The following is a 15,696-nucleotide window of genomic DNA, read 5'->3' on the forward strand; positions in this document are numbered from 1 at the left end:
ACTTTTTTTTCAGGCGGATTCTATAGCGGCAGCTGCGGAATCATAAACCAGGGCACTGCTCTATTTATGCTAACTGCTGAATTTGACTTGAAAATCGCGTCCCAGCCCGTCTTGTGGGCCACACGTTGCCGCGTGATTGATGGCTGTCAGGCCAGGCCGCCCTGGCAGATTGTGCTGGGTGGAGGGGAACAGATGCCCACTGGCTGCAGGGGCTTGGGTGACCGAAGGAGTGCATTCCGAACAAAAGCAGGTTCAGGGCAGGGCGAGGGGCGAACGCGGGGCCCTCTCTCAGGGGCTCGTCTCCAGGGGAGCCCTCTGCCGTCTCCTGGAGTACTGAGGCAATGAGAGAAATGCACAGTCGCCATCACAGGCTCGAGGGGGGCCTCGCTCGCATCCGCGTTGTCAGCCGTCCAAGAGGCAGCCCGTGTTTGAGAGGCGTTTATTTACAACCTCTCCAAGGCCTTCCGTTGTTTGTTTTTTTGTTTTGCCCCAAGATTCGCATCCCTCGCTGGCTCCGGCCTCTGTATGCTGGAGGCTTTCATTTGTGTACACGGACTTCAGTGCCCGTGACCTCTTCACGCGAGAATTCGCCCCTCCATCTTCTCGTCCCTCGTGCGCACTTTGGAAGCACACGGAAGCAGAGGAGTCTCTTAGCCGCAGCTAGTCAGTCTAAAGAAAAAGTTATCTTACCGTTTAAATAACGCTTCTATATATATATATATATAATCTCCCTTATTCGTGATCGAAATTGCGTTCCTGCGGTTTATATGAATTGAATAAAACAAACGCGTGAATCGCAATTATGCAACAGTCGTATTCTGCAAAAGCTTTTTTTACATAGCTCTCTAACAGCCTGATTCATCAAGCTGATTTGCGCTCGCAAAGGGCCAGATTCTGAGAATCTGGCCCTTTGCGAGTACGATTTTTGCATTTGGTATTCATCATCCCAAATGCAAAAATCACTATTAGCGAAATCGCATATTTGCGAGGAATTGGATTTGAGGAATCTCTTATAGAGATTCCTTAAATGCAATTCATCAACCAAATAGAAATAGCGAAATCGCAATATTTGGTCTCAATTTACCACCAGGTCTGACTTGGTGGTAAATTGCGTAAATAGTGTAAAAAGCACTTTAGTGCATTTTTTTCTTTTGCATGTTACACACACACATGTCCTTTGGACATGTGTGTGCGCAACACCTGTTCAAATGTGCATTTTAGGGGTGCTACAGGGTGTCCTTTGGACACCCCTGGCACCCTTAAAATCGCTATCTTGATTTGCGAGTAGCAAATTGCTACTCGCAAATAAGGGATACTCCCCATTCATTCCTATGGGCCTTTTGGCCCATAGGAATGAATGGGGAGTTATTCCTTTTTTTGCGAGTAGCAAATTGCTACTCGCAAATAGAGAACATGTAGGAATCGCTATTTATTTAGCAATTCCTACATGAATACCGTTTTGCGTGTCCTCAATAGCGAGTCACTATGATTCGCTATTAGGGCCACGCAAAACGGCCCCTTGATGAATCAGGCTGTAAATGTCGAGCCTGCATTCATTCATCCGTTGACGTTGGCTCCAGTAGTAAAAATTAACATTGGTAATAAAGTTCATTGGAATTTAATACATGCTTTTTCTGTTTCTAAACTGCCCTTATTTTGGAAAATGGGGATTTGCCGGGAATCTGAGGTTTTCTCGTAAGTTGTACTTGAGTCTGCAATTTTAGGTCAAGGTTCAGGGAACTCCTTAGTGATAGCTCTTAGTAGTAGTGTAAATCCATGCTCACATTCAGTTAGATCTACGAATTAAATTCGTTTCTTTTCTCAGTCATCAAAAGGTGTGTGATGAATTATTTTAAGCAGGTCATTCTGCTCCCCTTGGGTTGCCGCATTTTTTTGGCCTCCATAAAATGACTGGCCAGGCCGGTAAAAACTGGCTGAGGTGCCAACCCTAGGAACTTGCTTGTTACTCAGGTACGCAGACTATCTGTAGTTTGATGTTAAAAGCAGCTTGGACCTTGCACAGAAATGTTTGCCGCTAGGCACTTGGTGGGCCTATCTATGTTGTCTGATAGTAACATGCAAGAAAACAATGGATAGATTGAAGTGACTGAATCAATGATCACTGACCTGCAGATGAAGCATTATTAAATTTTATTTTTAGTATTGAAGTAGCCGTTGCACCACAAAGTTGATATCAGCTTTTCTGTGTAGCCTTCTGCAGACAAACTTTTACAATCTATTTTTATGAAATAGAAGGCTGTTCTGCTATGAAATTGGTCTATTCTAGGATAACATAAACTAAGATTTATTCAATGCTGGGTGCCAGTGGCCCCACCATGGAATGAAGCCCAATTTCTTGTAAGCAGAAGTACACTATTTATATCTTTTCCATATATCTTTACTGTCCTTGTTTGACTTGCTGGTTTCTCTTGTTAACGGAGCACAACCTATAGGAAGTCTAACCAAACTTAACTAAGCTTCAAAATCCATGGACCCACCGATGTCAGTCCCTGCATATTGGGGTACCTTACTGCACAGGCCCTGTGGTACGGTGTGTGAACTTGCGTCTGAGTGCCACTGTGTAGTAGGACGTGTATTGAATACATCGCGCAGCGGTCCGCGCAATGTATATCCACTGTACATTCTCGCGCATTCAGCGCGCTTCACATTATGTATTGTTTCAAATGTTGTGGCTCACGCATGGAGGGTTCGGTTCGCCCTGCAGGATTCTAGTGTTGACTGGTAGTCACCGTTGGGTTTCCTATGGAGCGGACGCTTCATGTGTTGGGTGGAGTTATTACTTACATTAAACTGGAACTTCACCGTGATTGAGTTTCCTCGATTATTTCATCTTAACTCACTGCATAGTAATTAATTAGTTGGCTCCTCAAGTGCATCAGATATATATATTTTTAATGGCTGAAGTCCGCATCGCTGCTCACCCTCTTGACCATTTCTCTTCACATCACCTTAACTTTGCACCAACACTACAAAGAAAATTTCCATTTTTTATCCGACATCAAACTGCCCTCGGATGCACAATGAATAAACACCACCACAGTGGAAACCAAAGCTTTCTATACAAGATCAGCATGCGATATGTAGGAAAAATGTTGCAGTGACAAAAACGAGTGTTTGAGCAGCAGCCAAGACACTAAATTAGAGAAGAGCAGATAAAAAAGGAAAAATCTGTTCCTCCAAAAGTTTTTGTTGTTGTCCCGTGCGCTTGCAGCCAAGGGGAAGAATGTCGATTCTTATAGGCTTACTGAATAAAGAATCATGATTTTATTAAAGACCAAAAGGCTAGCATTATGCATTTAACTTTTATTCACTGCTGCAACCTACAAAAGTTCCTACACTGGACTAGAACTTCACCTACATCACAAATAAATAGAACACCCCAGTCCATATAAGTGTCCCAAGGTTCCATGTTCCTCCTCTTTTGCTTGTGTTCAACTTATACTCCTCTTCTTATTCCTCGTTACTTCATCATTTCACTGATCAGAAAAATATACCAAAAACAAGTATATCCTTTTCCCCAACATATAAATTACAAATTAAAACAGAAAAGTTGAGGTACTTCATTATTAAATATACTTATCCATTGAAGTTGGTCCCACTTTTCCTTACTCACCTGGGTGGGTGTGGTGAGAGAATGCTAGCCTCGTCTTTAATAAAATCACGAGTCTTTATTCAGTAAGCCTATAAGATGCGTCATTTTATGGCCAGACAGAAAGCTAGCATTATGCTTGTTCAAAGTTTCTCAAAGCACAGCATGAAACATGATAAGTTGGTCTAAAATAGAACTTCGTAAAAGTATCTGCATTCGACCAATCCGCTGCCATCAAACTTTCCCCCTGACATAAAAATTGTACTTGCCATGGCACCCTTCACTGAATGGTCTGTGAATTTAAACATATCAATACCTGCTTCCTTCATAACAGACCACGCCCATCTTGCAATAGTTGAATTCTTAACTGCCTGATGTGGTTAAATATTCAAAATAAGCAACTGATTCAGCCCAGCACTCCTTTTCTTGTAAGAGACTCGTACTTTTGAACACATCTAATCACATATAACTTCGGCAAGTCATCTAAACTCTGATAAAAAATAGAAGTAGACATGATTTTGTGTCCTTTTCAAAATCCTGAACAAAACTACCTTTGGTATAATACCTACTCATTACTTCCAACGCTCCTACTACTCACACCCTACGAAAAGATATTAAACACAACAGGGTTGCTACCTTCAATGACAACTCTGTTGTACCAAGGTATTTATTACTAGGCCAATCCCGAAATAACTTTAACACTAAATCGAAGTCCTAAAGTGACTGACATCTAGGTTTTGGACCTCTCTTCAGCCTTATCCCTTTCGTCACCCTACAAATTAAGGGACTTGTTCCTACGAAAACTCCATTATCAAAGAAGGACACGCTGCAACAGATGAGCGATAATAATTTACTGTCCTGTAAGCCAAACCTTTTGTCAAACAGATTTGCTAAAATATTAGCTGCTTCTATCTCTTCCACCTCCACAGCCTCCAAGTCCATCTCTATGCACCAACATAACCCTGCTCTTCTATATCTTTTTTTGTGCCTGGGGCTGAGGATTCATCAAACAATCCTGAAGCTGATTTTGAAAGCCTTGTGAATCTTCCTAAATCCCGAGATGCTGAGCGAACACGAAAGCACTAACGGATGATGCTTTCCTTCTATACCTTTCAACAATCTCTTCCTACACCTTATTAAATGAGGAGTCTTTACCACTAATTCCAAAGCCGTCTGGAACCATGCCTGCGTCTTCCAAAATGGTGTTATTAAAACTATCTGACACCTCTACCTCATGCATTGCAGCAGCACTCGTTCAATCATCAAGAAAGGAGACGCATATGCTCTCGCCCCTGACCAGTCCTGCACAAAGGCATTCACCGCCATTTCTCCTGGATCTGGTCTCCAACTGACATAGTTTGCTAACTGATAAGTCAGTTTGGATGCAAACATGTCTTTATCCAGAGGACCCAGAAAGGTCTAAATCCTCCGCTGAATCCGCCTGGTTTCTTGAATACCAATCTGCCACCACATTGTGCTTCCCTGGAAAATACTCTGCTCTAGGTCAAAATCCCACACTTCTGAAGCTAAACCTGTCAAACTCTTAATGCCTTGTTTACTTAAAAAAAAATCAAAAATGAATCTTCCTCAAATATAGTCATTTTAATTTCATTTTTTCTCACAACACTACCAATCTTCTCAAAAACGCGCTCTCTCTCACCGCGAGTACCGACACACTTAGTTTCTTGGCAACTAGCAGCAGAAGGGGACACACAAGAATCACTTGTACGTGATCCCCTCAGGTAGAAAACAAGAACCCTCTGCAGTGGAGAAAGGGTTGCACCTGATTAGACCTACACAATGCGCAGGCCTCACCCAAGATGTCAACGCCCTCCTAGCTTGTTGATACCTCACTGCCGTCATATTGTCCAGCTTCAACAAGACTGAAGATCCTTGCAACTGTTTGAAACTGTGCAGGGTTAACAACCCTGCTTTCGTATCTAAACAATTGATATGATCTTTCCTCTCTTAAGAGATCCCAGTTGCCACTTGTCCCTTGTTCCGTGCAAGTTGCTCCCCAACCTTATAAACTGTCATCTGTTTTCAGATCGAAATCTTGTTGTTTAACAAAAACTCTCATGTCCATTCCATGCTTCCAAATTCTCCCGCCACCATTTTAACTCCTCCTTTGCTTCCATAGACAGCATCACAGGGTCTCTGTACCATAAACCCCCTGCCAAAAGCAGCAGTCTTCAACCTCTGTAGAGCCCTGAAATGTGAGGGACACGAAAATATCGCCTGAATTGACGATGACAGAAGACCAATCACATGCACCAAATCTCTTAGAATTATTTCTCCTTTCCTCAGCACTTTCCTTATCTCCTCCCGTATCTTCCTCAGCAGAAGTTGTAATTGACTCTTCAATGTTTCCACCACAAAACCTAAAACTCCATGGTCTTACCTGGAGTAAACATGGATTTCTCTACATTGATTATGAAACCGAGAGACTCCAAAAGACCATTTACCAATGTCAAATTCTCCCTCAATTCTACTTTGATTCATTATCAATATATCATCCAGCTATATGATCTGTCTCACACCTCTTTCCCTCAAAAAGCTTACCACTGGTCTCATCACCTTTCTAAAACATCATAGGGCAGAACACAGACCGAAAGGTAAACACTGAAACTGGTACAGCTGACCTTTCCATCTAAATTGGAGCAGTCTGACTCTCCAAATGATTCGGGATTGTAAAATGGGTGTCTTTGAGACCCACCTTGATCAGCCAATCTCCTTCCAGCAACATATCTCTTAGTGGATGGGTACCCTCCATTTTGAAATTATTGTAAATCACAAAATGATATACCATTCTTAAATTTATGACCAGTCTCCACCCTTTGTCTTTCTTTTCCACTAGAAGAATTGTACTCTCAAAACGTCTCGTGGTGTTGTTCTCTTTCTCTGTTGCATTTTTTCCTTACTATTGAACCACCTCTTGTAATACCACTTCCTCTAAATCCTTGTGAAAATACAACTCTTTTGGCTCTTTTGCCTGAAAAGCAGCTCCTCAAGGTCTATGATATAACCTTTTACCACAAAAATAACCCATGGATCGTCTGTTAACTTTTCACACTGATCGATGAACAGTTTCAATTTTCTTCCAACCCCTCCTAGGGTAGAACCAACATTCGTCCTCCTACTCACCGCGACTTGATGTTGAGCTCCGACCTTGATGCCCTATTTCTAGTTGCTCTTCCCTTCTGGGGATAGAATCCAGAAGGCTGGCTCTAATAAATGCCTCCTTGATAAGTAGTACTTTGTGCTCCGAAATCATGAGACTTGGCTGGGAGGTTTTCCTCTCCTCCCAGCGCTTCCATAAAAACTGTTCCCTGAGAATACTCTTCCCATCGAATGCTGAGCCTTGTCCAGACTTGTAATAATCTGCACATACTTCACAATATTTTTTGCTATTCCCGATAAAGAGACATTTAACCTCCTCAGTGGACTCTTCGACACTAAAACCTGCTAATTTTGGATTTATCCTCATCAGGATGGTCTTGCACCTTTTGGTCAGTATTTCTGCATTGGCATTGCCAATAAAACAATTTATCCTATGGCACCATTGGCGCAAAACATTGATATTCACATTTGTTCTTTTGACATAGGCCTCTTCAACCTGATCAAAATTCCTTGTCACTGGACCAAGAATGTCCAGAATCTTGTCCTGGTAAGATTTTAGTGACTTTTCTAATGCTTTTCTCAGATCCTTTCCAAAGTTGAATAAATAGGTGATCATTTCATGGTCAACATTGTGAGTCATAGTCGCCTTTTCATCAATATGTGGGCGTGAGCATTCTGCTCTTAAAACATTTCTGTGCTCCTTTTCCAAAGGCCTCTGCAGCCACATTTTAATATAATCTGCTACGTGATCCAAAGGCCACCACTCTCTGCTCCTGGGAAGCTTAATTTGCCTTGGTTCAAAAAGCTTTTCGCCCACTGTATCTAAAAACATACCTCCTTTTCTTTTCCTTTTTCCTTAAACTATCCAAACACTCCTTATCTTGGCCATCTTTATAGTCTGTCTAGTATAAATTTGTCTAAACTTTGACGTCCATCCTCATGATCATACTCATCCAGTTTGTCCTCTTCCATTGCAGTATCAAACTGCCCATCCTGCTTTTCACTTTGGACAAAAGCTCTTTGATTCACTTGGAACTCCTCTCTTGCTTGTAATGTGTTTTCTCTTTTGTATACATTTGCCCCCTGGAATCCTAGAAGTCTTCTCTTCTCTGTCAGAAATGGAGACATACTCCTCTTCCTCTTTTTCTTACCTCTTAGAGGTTTCTTAATTGACTCTTTCATTGCCTCCTGCAGTTCCTGCACCACTAACTTGCAAATTATTTCCTACTGTGAAGGCTGCTAAATGTCCTTCTCAGACATTTGAAACAAATTGTGCCCAAACATATAAATCACCTAATCGTGTCAAGAAACCAAACTTGAAACACACTCTTGTGCAACTCTTAATGCCTTGTTTACTTAAAAAAAATCAAAAATGAATCTCCCTCAAATATAGTAATTTTAATTTCATTTTTTCTCGCAACACTACCAATCTTCTAAAAAAAAAAAACGCTCTCTCTCACCGCGAGTACCGACACACTTAGTTTCTTGGCAACTAGCAGCAGAAGGGGACACACAAGAATCACTTGTACGCGATCCCCTCAGGTAGAAAACAAGCACCCTCTGCAGTGGAGAAAGGGTTGCACCTGATTAAACCTACACAATGCGCAGGCCTCACCCAAGATGTCAACGTATTGCGTAGGCTAGAACGAAGACAAGCTGGAAGCACGCACACTGCTGCGTGAATCAACCAACAGAAAACGCTCATTGGGAACCTGCCCAAATAGCAATGAACAGTGATCACAGTAAAACAGTACTTTCACCTAAAATAACAGTACTTTTTCCTATCAAAACTTCTTTGAGTCTACTAAAACATCAAACAGCAAATAGACGCTTCCGTTACCAAAAAGCATCCTTAATCACAATATAGAATATCATTTGAAAAAAAGAAACCAAACCCACAAACCTATAAGTTGTGTTAGAATAGGGAAAGGAACATTCAATCTTATAACTCTATACAAAATCATAAACCTCTAACCAATATACATAGAAGCAATTAGGTCTTGGGTATTACTTATCTACTTAGAAGCAGCAAACAAAAGAGGCAGGACATGGAACCTTGTGCAACTTATTTGGACTTGGGTGTTTTGTTTATTTGTGATATAGGTGGAGTTCTACTGTTGGAACATTTAAATGTTGCAGCTCAAATGGTGGTGAATAAATGTTAAATGCATAATGCTAGCCTCCTGTCTTGCCATAAAATTCATTGATATCGTCCATACTTGTCTCGGTCCTGTTAACCTAGAATTTTGCAGAATAAACCAAATGTGTTTATATCTGGGGTTGTACTATAAGCAATATCTGTGTAGCACAAACAAGCAGGTGCACCAAGGATGGATTTCACCCTGTGAGAAAAAGAGAAAGGTAGGCTATGTTATGGATGTACAGTGAAAATAAAGTGACAAAAAAAGTATTGCTTAAAAAAATTATGTTTTCATGTAATTAGTAAAATCGTTTCCACAACATTCAAGGCTTTAGTTAGAGCAAATAGGAAAACGATGCAGAGGCTTACCTGGATGATCTGGACCGTCCTATATGACGTAAACTGCCATTTGCATACTTCCACAATTTGCCGGTTGTGTGTCATTCCTTGTTTCACAAGGGCTCTCACATCTCCACCCTCCAGTGGGATGTTGGTGATTGGGAGCACCAATTACTTTTCATCAGACACCCAACTAAATTCGGATGGCAGGTAGTCTCCTCCACATGCGCACTTTCTTTCTTCAAGTTATATGGCTGTAAAGTCGGGTCTGCTTCCATCCAGCAGGTCACTTTCTATTCAATTGATTAACTTCCATTTCCGAATAACTTACTTAGAATGATTAATGAACTATGACCAAATTACGCCTGTAGATTTTGTCTATTTCAATTGGATTTGTGTTGTTGGGGGTGAATTTATAGAAATGAACAGTGTTTTTTTTTAGAAACTTTTATTAATATTGAGTCTTTCTTTAAAGTATCCTTTAGTTCTGTTTCTACATAGAATGAAGTCGTCACACACACATTTTTCTGACCTGTATCCGCTCCAGACACTAAGACAGAAGTATCTTAATGCCATGAGAAAAGTACCTCAAAAGAAGTGAAAATTGCTGCCTTAATTTAGCTGAACTAAGATGACAACTACAGCATTACTTTTTGTGTTATTCTAGAACTTTAACAAAGTGGTGACAGAAAATTCACTGGGCTGCTCTTAGTTTGGTGGCTTATAGATTTTTTGTTTACCGGTGACACCTGGGGCAAAACAAAACTGAGCTGTCTTTGCTCAAAACCGCTCTGCCCAACAGTCATGAAAAGAAAATACGAGAACTCCTTCTAGGAAACGGATGCCTGCTAATTTTCAGAACTGTTTTTTTTTTTTAACCCTTTGGATGCTGATGACGGAACCGCTCCGGCATCAGCTGCGGTGGCGCTGTGCTGATGACTGAGCGGTTCCGTCATGGCCCGGCCGCCGCGCCTGCGCGCCGCATTCTATTGAGCGGGCGGGGCCATGACGGAACCGCTCCGTCATGAGCACAGCCCAACCGCGGCCGATGACGGAGCGGTTCCGTAACCAGCGTGCGGCCGCCGCGCGGCCGCCCCGCCCCCTTAGCACTGCGGCGGAATAGCTGCCGCAGCGATGCGGTTAACTAAAGGACCCTTGAGTAGGCTCTTGTGGGATTGGGTTGGGCTTTCTCTGACTGATGACGCATATTTATCATGATGTAGAGAAATGTATTAACTGTGTTTTTTGTTGTTCAATTCATTCTTGTGATGCTTCACGATTGCCTGTAAATCAGTAATCTGCTTAATCACGTACTAATTATTAGACCCACCAACTAATTAACTCCACCATTGATTGTCAAAGGAGACCTTTTAATTGCTACCCTTTTTTTATTGGAGAAAACAATTTTGTGAGCTATGCTGTAAAACCCAAGCTTTCTTCATATACACATTTAAAGCCGATTGACTTTAACCATTGACAATCTGATTTGAAGGGAGTTTATTTAGTCCTTGTTTCTCAATGATGCACATGTTTGTGTGCTATATGCATCTCCCAGAGATGGTTCCTTCTCGCCAATGATCCCCACTTGGGTCTTTTAGGCTTCCATACCTCCTCATGCAATCATGAGTGTTATTCCTTCACATCCATGTTGTAATTTCTAGATCTTTGCGAGGCCAGAAACATGTGCTTGTTTGCTCTTTATTACTCTCCACCTCAAAGGACAGCCCCTGCTTATGATTGAATGACTTTCTTGTCTTTCTAATTTTCCTGCTTCTTATTCAGTATCGTACCTCCCTATTCTTTGTCCAGCCTCTGGAGCATTTCTACTTTACTGTATTCTGATTGGATTACTTATCTTTGCACTGCTGGCTTTCAGGGTGCTACAGTTTTGTTTTTCTGTAGCACTCCATGGACTGTATGTGTTCTTGCTTTTCCTTGTTTCATATATCTTCATTCAAATCCCCTAACCACGCTTCATATTCTTTACCCTGTTCCCCCTACAACTATTCCATTGCTTCCCTCATCGGTCCCATCATGTCTGTTTCTTCCCCATGCCAATCCCTTTAAAAAATATATTTTTAATGACTTCACACATCTGTGGTTCATTTTTTTGCTCCTCCTCCACTTCCCTGCTCTTCTTTTGCTTCACCTGCCTCTCGCGTCCCCTTTTTTTGGTGGTGGGGTGTGGTGGGGTGTGGGGGGGGGGGTGTGGGGGGGTGGCCAGGGGCAGTCAGTTAATGAGCTGCTCATGTGCTTAAATATGCATTTGTGCACCCTTTTCTGGAAAAGTCAAACGGTGGTACAGTTTGGCTTTGCCAGTGCTTGTTATTTTGGTATTAAACTCTAATTCCCTTAGATCACTATCATGCTATATTTGAAGGCCTGGTAGCATTAGGCTGATAGTTGGGGTGAGGTAATGCTTGCACTCCCATCCTTATTTTCAGAAAACAGCACTTGTGGTTGGGTATGCTGCCCATCGGGAAAGCTTCATTCAGAAAGATGTCACTGGGCAAGATGGGTCTATTCAGGTCGAGAATACTATTAAAACAACAAACGTAGGAGGAGCCAAGCTCGCGTCCGAGATGGCCGCGTTTTAGTTCGGCTCCGTTCACTCTCCTGTTTGCAAAAACTATCCTGTACTTTATCCTGCCCCGGGAAGTATTCTACGATGTGCAGTGGAACGACGATACCTCACAGGCGCTTACCGTTTGCTCCGGTGGTTCCTGGGTGTCACGGATCCTGAGTTACGCCCCTGTCTGCTTCGGGCCTCCGGAGCGGCCGGGCCTGGCACTTCTTGGCGGCGCCCGGGCTGGACGGGGTGCGGTGGCCGGCCCTTGGTGGTGGTGTGGAGTCGGTCGGAGAGGCCGATGTGCTAATAGACCGATTGTGGCCCCCCGGGCCTGGTCTGGCGATCCTGCGGCCTGGTGTTGGGGCGCTGCCTTCCATGGACGGGGTTAACCGTACATCTGGCTCGTCTCCCCTTTGTTCTCCGACCCGGCCATTTTGAGTTCCTCCGCCCGGGCTCGGAGAACGGTGCCGGCGGCGTGTGGGGTGCCGGCGCATCGCCTTCTTCTGGTGGCCCCCCTTCCTGCCCTGGTGGCACCTCCGCCGGTGGCTGCCGGTATCCTATTTGGCCCCGTTGGCATCCGGGCGGGGGTTGGTGTTTGCAGCGGCCCCGCCGGGCTCCTAAGATGGCGGCCGGCCCCATGATTCTCGGCCTTGCTGGGACCGGCGATGCGGATCCGCCGCACGGCACGTTTTCTGAATACTGCAAAGGTGATCCTACACTTGGCGACATCCTCGCCGCCCTGCGCTCCTGGGGGGCGCCCATGACCGCACCTATCGCTATCCTGGAGGGAGGGCCCTTGGCTGGGCCTGCCGGGCCCCCTCCGGTTTGTGCGGCTTCATCTCTGTTGTGTGCTGCTGGAACTTTCCTTGGGGTCGTGGACCTGGAGGCTGCTGTTGGTGTGGATATACGGAAGTCCGCTGCCCTTCTTCATCCTGTGCCTCCGTCTGCTCCGGAGGTTCGCCAGCCGGATCCCGTCTGGACCGACTTTGATGGGTCTCCTTTTCCTCTTTTGCCTCACATGGCCGAACGAAGATCCTGTGACTGTGCCGTTGGTCCGGCTTTCTCCGTGTTCTCTTCGGAACTGTGCCTGTTTTGCTTGAGGTGGTTACTGTACTTTCTGGATCATCCGTGTTGTGATCGCTATGACTTGAGTGTATTTGTGATTCGACTCCCTGTTATTCACCTCCGTTTCCATGTGATCTGGTTCCTGCTTTGTTGGACGACTACAGTTTGCGAAAAACGAGGACAGGGTTGAGCTGATCTTGCCTCTGTGGACTGTTATTTTGTGGTATGGTTGGGTGATCCGTTTATAATTGTATGATTCAGTTTGATATTTCTTAACGTTCCTGGAGCTTATCCGTGTATTTACTATCTTCCCGTGGGCTCTGAGTACTTTCGGGCGGGGGGGTGGGAGCCGAAGGGGTTTTGATTCTGTGGCTCCTCTCCCGTTGTTTTTCCCTGTTGTCCCTTCCCTCCCCCTTTTTATCTACGTGATTCTTTCTTTCTATATTTCTTCTATATTTCGGGTTCTAATTAGGGCGACAGGCACGCTGCTGGGGGGTAGGCCATAGCCTTCTGCAGGGGTGCAGGGTGGGCTGTGCGGGGTGGTGGGGGGGTCTGTTTTATTGTATCTTCGTTTGTTCCTTTTTTGGTTCTATGGCTCTTATGTATCCCCTAATTTCGTGGCGCGGTGTCGGCACGTCGCCCCCCGGGGTGTTTGTACTGGCATGGCCCTTTTGGTATGTCTGCTGTTACGGTTTACTACGCATCCGTTTCTCCTGTGGCCTCTAGTTCCTTGAGCCGAATTAGTATTGGGTGCTTTGTTTGCCGTGGGAGGCGTACACTGACGCTGCGCACTCTCTTTCCCCCTCCTTTTTTCCGATGTCCTTTCCCTCCCTTAATTTCCCTTCCCCCCCCCCCCTTATTTTTCTTTTGCTCTCTTGGGTTGCTGTAACGGAGGGCTTTTAGTTTCGTAAGCGTCTTTTTCGCTGTTTTACTATTATGTGCCATGGTAGTGGTGGGAGGACGTTGAGCAGCGAACGTGATTGTTATTGATGTGGGACTCACGTTCTGCCTTCGCCAAAATGTGTCTGTTCTTTTGGTCTTTTCCTGTATTCGAAACTTCGGCTTGCTCACGGCCCACCGCGGCCCTCTGAACTCTACAGATTGTCATTATCCTGCGAAAACCCCCTTTTTCTATTATAAAATTAACCTACTCTTATCCTGTCCATGATGGCGGCTCGACGACTTGTTGCCTTTGTCTTCATATGAGCTGTTTAGATATCCTGTTGTCACTCCTGTATTGCCTCGTATGTCAATTTATTGTGGTGGCCGGCCCGGTGGGTTGTAGGCCCGTATCTGTGAGCGCCTTCTGTACAATAAAGGTTTAAAAAAAAAAAACAAAAAAAAACAACAAAAGTAGAGGAAATGTGGGGACGACTAGAGCATTTGAACTTTCCCAAGTTAATGTCTGCTTGTGGTGTACTAATATAGTTCAGCCCCTTAGAGGGAAGTAACTGGGTGAAGTTAACATGTTTCACAGCATTCAACTGATTGTAAACTTGATCTTCTTTCATTTGAAGTGGCTATAGCAAACTACCTTTTCCTGTCTGTTGTATTCTCAGCTGCTGCAAGGATCGTCTCAAAGGAGCTAGAATCAGTCCACTTTTTAATTCATTCTGTTTGGAAGTGGTTCCTACAAAAGTTAGAACCACAAAATGCCAAGTATGAAATTGCGAACTGCGAAAGTCAGCATATTATCACTAGACACACTTTTTGAGAGCCAAATTTTCAAAGATGTGCCATTTTCTCGAGAAGACCCATTTGGACGGTATATCCTTTGACAGGTGTGGATAAAAGCTACCATTTTAAGACCTTGAAGCAAGCTAACGCAAAAGAGATGCTAATGCTTCAAGATACTGCAGAAATGGTATGGCCGAGAATGTACATACACTTTTCGCATCAAGTAGAAAGAAGGATACTTTTAAAAGCAGAAGAGAAGACATATCTAAGGCATACATATGGCACACTTGTGCAGTACATTCAAGCAAGTGAATTGTGACCCTGAGGAGGGAGTTAAGGAGGGAGACCTGTAGAAGACCTGGGTAAGAATAACGGTTGCAGCAGTAAATGTTTTCAGTATAGTTCTTTTTGGTGATAGTGCAGAGAGTGGCAGCTATAAGGCAGCCATCCTGGGCTCTCTGGTGGGGAAAAAAGATTTAGTCAAATGACCTAATCTTTGCCAGACAATGTACTAAAGGGAAATGTATGGCAATCAAATTTATTGAGTTCGTCTGGGCAAACAAATAGATAATTTTGGTATATTTGGCCTACTTTGTCTTTACCAAATCCTTTTCTTACTCCCTACATAAAATTTGAAAGCGAATGAATGCCCTTAGGGAACGGAGCCCATGTTGTAAATTGTGTTAGGACCAGGATAGCGGATAGTCACAAACCATATAATGGTAAATGGACTCCTTCTGAGAAAGGGTGTGACAAATGTGATGCAGTAAGAAAGGTGCTCTTTTGTGAGTAAAGTCAAAGCTCACGATAGCTCAAGAGGCAAGTGGTGTATTTTCACTGGTTGTATGACTGTATCTCATGGTCCGGATCAGAGTAAGTAGCAGAAAACACTGTAATTAAAATAACCTGGAAGTCCTGTCAAAGGGTCACACATTTTGGAACAGAACTGGACAGGAGGTGATGGATCAAAGGTCACCAAACAGAAGTTGGGGGTCCTTAGAGGACGAGCTTTTAAATGACTAGGTTATAAAATAATGGAGGCTTAGAGGAACACATGAGCGATGAATGACCAGCAGGAAAGTGTTGCTGTGTTTTGACTATTAGTTCAGTTCCTGCTTATTTGAAGTACTGTCTAGTCCAAGAGGTCACACCTCCGGAGATTGACTGTCGATAGTG

General features: G+C 43.8%; 1 protein-coding gene across 4 annotated transcripts in view; it reads left to right on the forward strand.

Annotated features, from left to right (window-relative positions):
* Positions 1-15,696, forward strand: part of SSBP3 (single stranded DNA binding protein 3) — a 315,215-nt gene that overhangs the window by 118,554 nt on the left and 180,965 nt on the right. The window lies entirely within an intron of this gene.

This window comes from Lissotriton helveticus, chromosome 1_2, assembly GCF_964261635.1.
Source record: "Lissotriton helveticus chromosome 1_2, aLisHel1.1, whole genome shotgun sequence".
Taxonomy (NCBI): domain Eukaryota; kingdom Metazoa; phylum Chordata; class Amphibia; order Caudata; family Salamandridae; genus Lissotriton; species Lissotriton helveticus.